At 37.6% G+C, this 8,644-nt stretch overlaps 1 long non-coding RNA gene across 1 annotated transcript in view; it reads right to left on the reverse strand.

Annotated features, from left to right (window-relative positions):
* The window catches only part of LOC106967272 (uncharacterized), a 63,507-nt gene extending 55,731 nt beyond the window's left edge, over nucleotides 1-7,776 (reverse strand). Inside the window, exon 1 of the long non-coding RNA XR_008299187.1 lies at nucleotides 7,020-7,776. This is a non-coding gene — a long non-coding RNA (uncharacterized LOC106967272). The remainder of the gene's footprint in view (nucleotides 1-7,019) is intronic.
* Nucleotides 7,777-8,644: the final 868 nt, after the last annotated feature.

The raw sequence follows: 8,644 nt of genomic DNA on the forward strand, positions 1-8,644 counted from the left end.
AATATTCAATGAGAAGGTCATATGTGTACATGGTCTCGAACACCAGGATCTTCTTTAAGAAAAGAATGCCTGGGGGCACCTGGGTGGCTCAGTCGGTTAAGCAGCCGACTTCGGCTCAGGTCATGATCTCGCAGTCCGTGAGTTCGAGCCCCGCGTCGGGCTCTGTTCTGACAGCTCAGAGCCTGGAGCCTGTTTCAGATTCTGTGTCTCCCTCTCTCTGACCCTCCCCTGTTCATGCTCTGTCTCTCCCTGTCTCAAAAAAATAAATAAATAAATAAATAAATAACGTTAAAAAAAATTAAAAAAAAAAAAAAGAAAAGAATGCCTGGAGGTGCCCAGGGCCACATGGACCACCTATGTAGTTTTCTTACCCAGAATCTGAAAGAGGAGATAAAGATTAATAGCATCCTGGCTATTAGTCTCCCTTCTAGTTTCTACTAATTATGTTTTGTTTTATACGCATCTTCATCATGGGCAATACAAATAGCCCGCACAATTCAAACACTACCCACCTCCTCTCTTCTTTTTTTTTTTATTTTCTACTTATATCAACTGATGCTTAACTGTCAAAATAATGAGATGTCTCAACTTGGAAATTAAGTAATATTTATGAGACACATAGACCATTTTAAACTTTGAAAACATTTTAATCTTTATCAGATTTTTTTACAGCTAGTTTTAGGTACTTCAAAATGTAGGGTTAAACTAAACTGCAATGTCTCTTTTAAACTCTGGGGCAATAGAAGGGAAAAAAAAAAAGGCCTGAGATGGTGCCAGCTCAGCACTGTGGAGAATCCTAATTTCATGGAGTGGGGTTGATTTGGACAGTCTTATTACTAGTCAAAAGAATCTTAAATCCATTCAGCAGCTGACAGCCTGCATTTAAATTGGAAAAGAAAGATTGTCAGAATCTTTAGTGGTGACAGCACAATCCAGCAGCAAATTCCATGAGTTAAAGTAATAGAAAAGATGGTACCTTTAGATGAAGAATTAATGGAACGCATATAAGAGCCACTAAAAAACAAATACCTAAGCTTTAAAATATTTTACCAGGAAACAAGCAACAAAATATATTGCAGATCAAATACAGATGGGCAAAAGAGGAGGTTTCAACAACAGGAGATTGGCAGAAGAGCTTAGGAGACATGGTAATAGGTTCTCTCTGTCCTGAAGGGAAGCCAGCAGTCGTCAGGAGGGCCAATTTCCCCGCAGACTGGCACTCAACTTCTCATAATAATCAATAAAAAAATGTTGGACGCCTAGTCTCTAGTTCTTGTGAGATTGTCCAAAGTGCCTTGGGCCAAGATACTAATGCATCAGGAAAGAAGCATGAGAAAGGGAAGAAAGACTCTCACTATGCCTCCATTCGTCCCCTTTCCACATGGCCAAGAGTGGAGCCCAGGCAGGAGAAGAGCATTTTCCAACATAACAGAGATAAGTAGTACACTCAGCAGGAGAGGCTGGAGCAGCGTTTGTAATTTTAGTCCAGGAGGAGGTTCAGTGATCCTACATTAGTGTGCTTTGTGCTTTTGTGGGGGTGAAAAGAGAGAGTATCTTCCTTTTCTTTTTTCTTTCTCTTTTCCCCTTGTATTCCAGGGAATTGCTCAACTTACATACTCTGGAAGCATGGTTTTATAGAATATGAGGCTTATCCAATTATCTTCTCATCTAATAGTATATAGGCAGTAGTGTGTCCCAAGTCATAGGAGGCAGCCTGATTGTCCATCTGTCCGTCGATCCATCCATCCACCCTTCCAGTAAATCGTTAAGGATAGTCTTCCAAGTAACAGGCAGTATTTTAAAAATATTGCAAATACAATTCCTATTGTCAAGGAAAGTATGGTCCAGTTCAGGGCTAAGATAGCTCTATGATAAATGTGATTGACAAATGAGTGATATTGACAATAGAGAAGGTCACAAAAGGCTTAGAGAGGCAAGGAAAGGCTTAAGAGGGGGAAACAGACTTGATCTAGAATCTGAGTGGGTGGGAAGATTTTTAATACTTTACACAAGGTATGGAAAAGCCCTCTGGGTGAGGCAACAACATAGAGGCCTATATGTATGCTACAGAATGAATGTTTGTGTTCCTCCAAAATTTATATGCTGAAGCCCTAATCCCTAATATGATGGTGTTTGGAAGTGTGGCCTTTGAAAGGTAATTAGTTCATGAAGGTGGAATTCTCATGAATGGGATTACTGCCCTTAGGAGAGGCATGAGAGATGATCTCTCTTGGCCATGTGAGGACACACTGAAAAGGCCACTGTCTACAAGCCAGAAAGTAGATCCTCACCACACATTAGACCTGCTAGAGCCTTGATTTTGGATTTACATGACTCTAGAGCTGGGAGAAACACATGTTTGTTATTTAAGCTACCCAATCTATGATGTTTTTTGTTAAAGCAGCCTGAACTAAGACAATGTATATAGATTTTGGAAACCCATGTAAGAAGGAAAGTGGGAACGTCAATACTGAGGGAGACTGTGTGCAAAAATGGTCATAATTTTCTGTTCCTCCCCATATTCATACCATTTGCAACATGACTTTGTAGCCCTTCTCATCAGGAAATAAAATCTATTTCCCTACCCCTTAAATCTGGGCTGGCCTTATAACTGCACTGACCAATGAAATAGCAGAAGTAATCATGTGCCAATTTTGAGCCTAGAGCTTGACAGACCTTGCACCCCTTTTCACTCTCCTGGAACCCTGGCCAGTTGCCACATAAACAAGTCCAGCTACTAGGCTGGAGGATGAGAGACCACATGAAAGAGAGCCCAGTTGTCCCAGCCAGAGCCATCCTAGTCTAGCCAAGAACCAGCAATTTCCACACATGTGAGAGAATATTGTATATAATTAGGAGAGCTGCCTACTTGAACCATACGAATGGGCCCTAATAAGATAAGAAGCACCCAGCTGACCTGTAAACTCATGAGAAATGCTTATTATTTTAAGCCACTATGTTTAAGTGTGATTTGTTACCCTGCAATAGCAATAGCTAAGAAGCTTGAGATCTTTATTCTATAAATAACGTAAATTATTATTAGTAGGTATTATAATAAGGAAGGTCCATTAGTAAGTTTCCTGTCAACATTACAGCGGAATGTAGTGATAATTTTAGTTGATTTAAAATTAATTTTATTTTTATCAAAATAATAAACGTACATAGTTTAAGAAGTGAAATACTATTATAAGGCTTATAAAAGAAAAAAATTAGTCCCAAGCTATGTACCTACCTATGCCCCAGTAAGGTACTGTTTCTTAGCTTTCTCTTCTGTAATTTATCTTCATATTTATAAATACTATGTTTATTTTTTTTATTTACCTACTTTAAAAATTATCTGTTGACTTCATGTTATAGAAGATAAGAATTTTCTTGTCTCCCTATTTCTCTTTTCTATCCCATTTCCCTTTATCCTAATCTATCAATTTAATAATTGACATTATTAATTTAATCACTATTTTTGAGTATTCAATGTTATATTATTATATTTATATAAATATTGTTCACTATTAGGCATATATGATAATTTCTTTCTATACAAATTTTGTTTTTCTTCCTTCCTGCCTCACTCTTTTATTTGCTTAGTTTTCTAGGTACCTATTACTAATTTTCCCCAAATATAATAATAGAAAAAATTTATTTCAATTCTACTTTTCACATAATCAAAAGCATGTTTATTTATTTATAATTGATGAACTAAATAATTTTTTGAGGTCTCCATTGTAGAGTTCTTTTGCTCTATTTTGGACTGGTTTTCTGTAGGTATAACCATCACTCTACCATTTCTTATGCCAGACAGCCTGTTTCCTGGTTCGTGTCTTCTTCCCTTTTGATTCAACCTCTTACTGTGGGGGAGCATATCCTTCAGCAGCTTCTGGAGAATGAGAGCTTGCACACCTAAAATATCTTTATTCTAACTCATGCCTAATTACTTAGCCAATAGAAAATAACTTTCTCTCAGAATTTCTAATGCATTGCTTCACTCTGACTTTCAAAGTTACTCTTGACAAGTTCCTCGAAAGGCACAAATTATCAAAGTTTACTCAAGAAGAAATCAATAACCTAAATAGATTTATATTTATTAAAGAAATTCAATTTTTAGTTTAAAAAATGTTCTGACAAAGAAAATACCAGGCCCCGATGACTTTGCTGATCAATTTGCTAAGCATTTAATGGAGAAATATTACAAAATCTACACAAAGTCTTATAAAAAATTGAATTGATGGGGAAATTATTTCCCAATTCATTCTATGAGTCCGGCATTATCCTGATACCAAAGCCATGCAAACATAAGAAAATTATAGACCAATAGCCTTCCTGAGCATAGATGCAATAATCCTGAACAAAATTTTAGCAAATGAAATCCAGTTATTTATAAAAATTGATAACACATTAGATCAAGTGTTATTTGGCTTGTGGAGGAAATGGTACTCTCATACACTGCTGGAAGGAGTGTAAAATGGTATAACCATTCTGGAACACAGTTTGATGGTTTCTTAAAAAGAAATACATACACCTAACATATAATCCAGATATTCTAGTCCTAGGTATTTACCCTACAAAAATGAGAACATGTCCATAGTAAAGACCTATCATAAATATGTACAGCAGCTTTATTTGTTATAGTCAAAAACTGGGAACCAACCAAACGTTCCTCATCTGGTGGATAAACTGGTATATCCAGACAATAGACTATGACTTAGCAAACAAAAGAAATAAACTACTGATATAATAAGAATATAGATTAATATAAAATTAATTATGCTTAGTGAAAGACACCAGACAGAAGAGAGAATATTCAGTGATTCCAACAACAAAAATTCTAGACAATTAAAACTAAACTGATAGAAGATTTATTGTCATCTAGGGGCAAGAAAGGGAAACAGGGAAAGATGGAAGAATGGGATTTCAAGTTAAATTTGGAAAGCAACAGATATGATCATTATATTGATTGTGAGGATGATTTTAAAGATATATACTTATATCAAAACTCAAAGAACTGTACACTTTCTATATATGCCCTTGTTTGTAAGTCAATTACATTACAATGAACTGTTAAAAATGTTCATTTTCATTTTCTTTGGCTTGGCAATCATCTGTATTCATCTTTATCATGCCTGTGTGGTATCTCCAGTCTGACTCCAGCCTCTTTCCTTTCTACCACATAAGGGAGATAGGAATGCAACACTGTCTAAACTCAGAGAGACATCTTAAAGGAATGAAAGCAGTCTGCTCAAGGGTATTCTTGCTGGTTTCAGCTGGGCAAACAAAAGTGTATATTGCCTGTATCTATACCGGCAGTGACGTTTTCTGACATTAATTTCCTAACAACTGGAGACCTATAATTCAAATTGAGCCAGTCAGCCAGACTTGAATGACCATGCAAATTAATTTTTGGTCTTAAAAAAAGGGGGGGGGGGCGGTTCCTCAGCATCCATTCCTAGAGATTCTTATTTAGTAAGTCTGAGGTGGAACACAGGGAATTTGCATATAAATTAAAATTAGAAACAATAGCATTAGACAAAATTAACATTTTCACCCTTGCCACCACTAGAACCTCCCACCATCATCAAGCTGTTGTTCTCTTCCCCTCTGACATCATATTAAATCCTCTCCCACTTGCCTAATTTTCACCTATGCAAATCATGGTGACCCACAATGGCAAATTCTACCTCTTCTTTTGTGACTAACCATCTCTCCCTATTTCATTTCTTCTCACCTGTCTCCAACCCCTTTTGTTTGAGTCAAAACAATCCAAAGATCCCAGGCTAATCATAAAGGTATTCCTTTCTCTGGGTTCCAAGTCACTATGTAGGATGAAATATCCAGGGTTTCAAAACAAAGGTTTATTTACAGAAAATTAGCTCTTTTGCATCACACAAGTCACTGTAACATCTTCTTATGCAGCACCAGTATTTCTTTACTTGCTCACTACATTGGACTCTGTCTATGGACAACTAGTATTAAAGCCTAGAGCAAAGTTGTTTATTTTTGCCATCCAAATTTCTGAGAAGAAGATATTTTAGATAAACAATTCACCACTGTCTTTGATCTCGAGCTATCAGCTTCAAAGTATAACATTTAAAAATAATTTTATGTGGTTTCTATTATTTTGCCTGCCTTGCATGCATTGAAGCTTGTTTTAAGATGTCTCTTCCATTTTTGAGAATTTTTGTAAGATGGTCAAGTTAGATGTTTGTCCTTTGTGATAAAACTCAACAATGTCTTTGAGTTTCCCAGACTTAATTGATTACTGTATTAAACAGTGGTAACATGAATGCTTTGCTTTTCCTTATATGACATTTGCTGAGAGTATAGGGTTGATGCCCACTCTTAATCTCTCTGAAAGAGCATTGGCTTCTATTTTCTCTCTTGTCTTTGTAGCTTTTCTTGAAGAAGAAAAAGAAATTACACTTTGTATATCTAATATGTTTGGTGGCAGGGAGGGCAGTTAACAATACTTCTACTGCACAGTGGTGATAAACTTTTCTCTTTGTCAGGTCCAAGAAAAAAAATGTGTTAAAGTAGAATATTTGGACAATACATTGCAGAAGTGATATAAATATACTTCAGAGGTCTGGTCAAGGGATATAGTTGATTTTACTTTTTTCTGGTTTACGGTCTTAGAGACAGTAGAATGAAGTGGGCATAGTCAAAAAGCAGTAGTAACACTAATTATCTAGGACTGGGAAAACAGGTTCCCATATTCTATTCTTCCACCTATGTGATCTTGGGCAAGGTTGTGCATTCTTTTGTTTATTCATTCATTCATTGTTCAAGTATGTCCTTGGCACAAAAACAGACACTCAGATCAGTGAAACAGAATAGAGAACCCAGAAATGGACCCGCAAATGTATGGCCAACTAATCCTTGACAAAGCAGGAAAGAATATCCAATGGAATAAAGACAGTCTCTTCAGCAAGTGGTACTGGGAAAACTGGACAGTGACATGCAGAAGAATGAACCTGGACCACTTCCTTATACCATACACAAAAATAAACTCAAAATGGATGAGAGACCTAAATGTAAGACAGGAAGCCATCAAAATCCTCAAGGAGAAGGCAAGCAAAAACCTCTTTGATCTTGGCCACAGCTGCTTCTTACACAACATGTCTCTGGAGGCAAGGGAAACAAAAGCAAAAATGAACTATGGGGACCTCATCAAAATTAAAAGCTTCTGCACAGCGAAGGAAACAATCAGCAAAACTAAAAGGCAACTGACAGAATGGGAGAAGATATTTGCAAATGACATATCAGATAAAGGGTTAGTATCCAAAATCTATAAAGAACTTATCAAACTCAACACCCAAAAAAGAAATAGTCCTGTGAAGAAATAGGCATTGTCCAAGTATGTCTTGAGCATCATCTGTGCATCAGACATTGTGGAAATCTCTGGTAATGGAGGGGGAGAACACAGCCCTTGCTCTTATAGAGTGTGTCAGGCATGAGAATATGCCTCAAAGGTCTCCAGCTACAGTAGCACAATGGCCTCAGATTCTGTCCTCTGAAATCCACTGTACCATTTGTACAAGACCACATTTCCCATAGGCTGTTTTCCCTAGTGACTGATGGTGACAGGCAATGTACTAAGGCAAGTACATTTCTGGGAGACATGGTACTCATAAAATGGTTGATTATGACTTGAGAACTCAGTGATGGTCTTGCTGAACATCCTTAGACTACACAGTGGTCTAGTTTCTTCCCATTCTGCCTTATTTCCTTCACTCAGGGTCAGACTTTCATCAAGTTCTGATGGCTCTCTCAAACTTGTGTTCCTTCCCCATTTTCTCTCTCTGGCATTTCTCATACTAAAAATCCTTGCATACTTAATATAATCTTGGTGTTTGCTTCTTAGGGAACCTAGACAAACATATGGAACATATATTCTATTGGAGAATACAAGAAAATAAACATGTAAATAATAAGGTAATTTCAGATAGTGAAGATTGTTTAGGATAATAAAATGGCAGACTGTAACAGATTGATCACCAGGGATGGGGTTTGGGGAGGAAGCACTTTATTCTTTAGCTTATATGGGCAGGGAGGATGTCTCTGGGCATGTTATATTCTAGCTGAAAGTCAAATGATGAGATATAAATAGGCTGGGGAGGAGGAAGTGGGCAATGTGAAGGGCTGGAGCCGAGAAAGAGCAGCATGTTTGGGGAATGTAAAGACAGGAATCTTAGGGGCGCCTGGGTGGCGCAGTCGGTTAAGCGTCCGACTTCAGCCAGGTCATGATCTCACGGTCCGTGAGTTCGAGCCCAGCGTCGGGCTCTGGGCTGATGGCTCAGAGCCTGGAGCCTGTTTCCGATTCTGTGTCTCCCTCTCTCTCTGCCCCTCCCCTGTTCATGCTCTGTCTCTCTCTGTCTCAAAAATAAATAAAAACATTAAAAAAAAAAAAAAAAGACAGGAATCTTAGTAGCATCCTCCAGGGCAGTGTGGCAGGAGGTAAGATTAGAAGGACAGATAAAAGCTTGGTTCCAAAGGGCCTCAAAGGCCATGATAAGGAATCTACATTTTATTCTAAATGCAATAAAAAACCATTGGAGAGTTTGAGCAGAAGTGTGGCACAATTTGATTTATATTTTTGAAAGATTACTCTGGCTGCTGAGAGAGAATGGACTGGGGTGGGGGGTGGGTGGGT

This window comes from Acinonyx jubatus, chromosome B3 (assembly GCF_027475565.1).
Source record: "Acinonyx jubatus isolate Ajub_Pintada_27869175 chromosome B3, VMU_Ajub_asm_v1.0, whole genome shotgun sequence".
NCBI classification, from domain to species: Eukaryota; Metazoa; Chordata; class Mammalia; order Carnivora; family Felidae; genus Acinonyx; species Acinonyx jubatus.